The sequence below is a fragment of the Etheostoma spectabile genome, chromosome 8, assembly GCF_008692095.1.
Source record: "Etheostoma spectabile isolate EspeVRDwgs_2016 chromosome 8, UIUC_Espe_1.0, whole genome shotgun sequence".
Classification (NCBI taxonomy): Eukaryota; Metazoa; Chordata; class Actinopteri; order Perciformes; family Percidae; genus Etheostoma; species Etheostoma spectabile.
Genome location: NC_045740.1, coordinates 32057256 through 32057570, shown reverse-complemented (window position 1 = coordinate 32057570; position 315 = coordinate 32057256). Strand labels below are relative to the sequence as shown.

Below are 315 nucleotides of genomic sequence, written 5' to 3'. Positions count from 1 at the left end.
CCAATACATTCATGATTTAATTTTCTTGTTGCTTGTCCTTCTCTAATAAAGGACAGTTAGTGTTACTTCTTAATATGCAGGCCTAATGTTTTTTATTATAGCTTACGGTTTCATAACCTTCTCCATTAGTCTTACCTGGACCAATAACGTGGCCTATAAATCGTAGGCCTACGTATGTAGTGGAGTTATCATTCATCACACCGGGAACACCACAATGCATCTTAATCTTTTTATTTTGGTGCGGTCACTTGTCAGATGAATAAAAAAACATGAATATTGTTTTACATATGCTCACAGCGTGTATTGAAGTCACTT

The 315-nt window shown here is 35.6% G+C and overlaps 2 protein-coding genes across 2 annotated transcripts in view; one reads left to right on the top strand and one right to left on the bottom strand.

Annotated features, from left to right (window-relative positions):
* LOC116693433 (uncharacterized protein KIAA0513-like) overlaps positions 1 to 315 on the top strand; it is a 453101-nt gene that overhangs the window by 188091 nt on the left and 264695 nt on the right. The window lies entirely within an intron of this gene.
* The window catches only part of LOC116693434 (uncharacterized protein KIAA0513-like), a 453088-nt gene that overhangs the window by 216261 nt on the left and 236512 nt on the right, over positions 1 to 315 (bottom strand). The window lies entirely within an intron of this gene.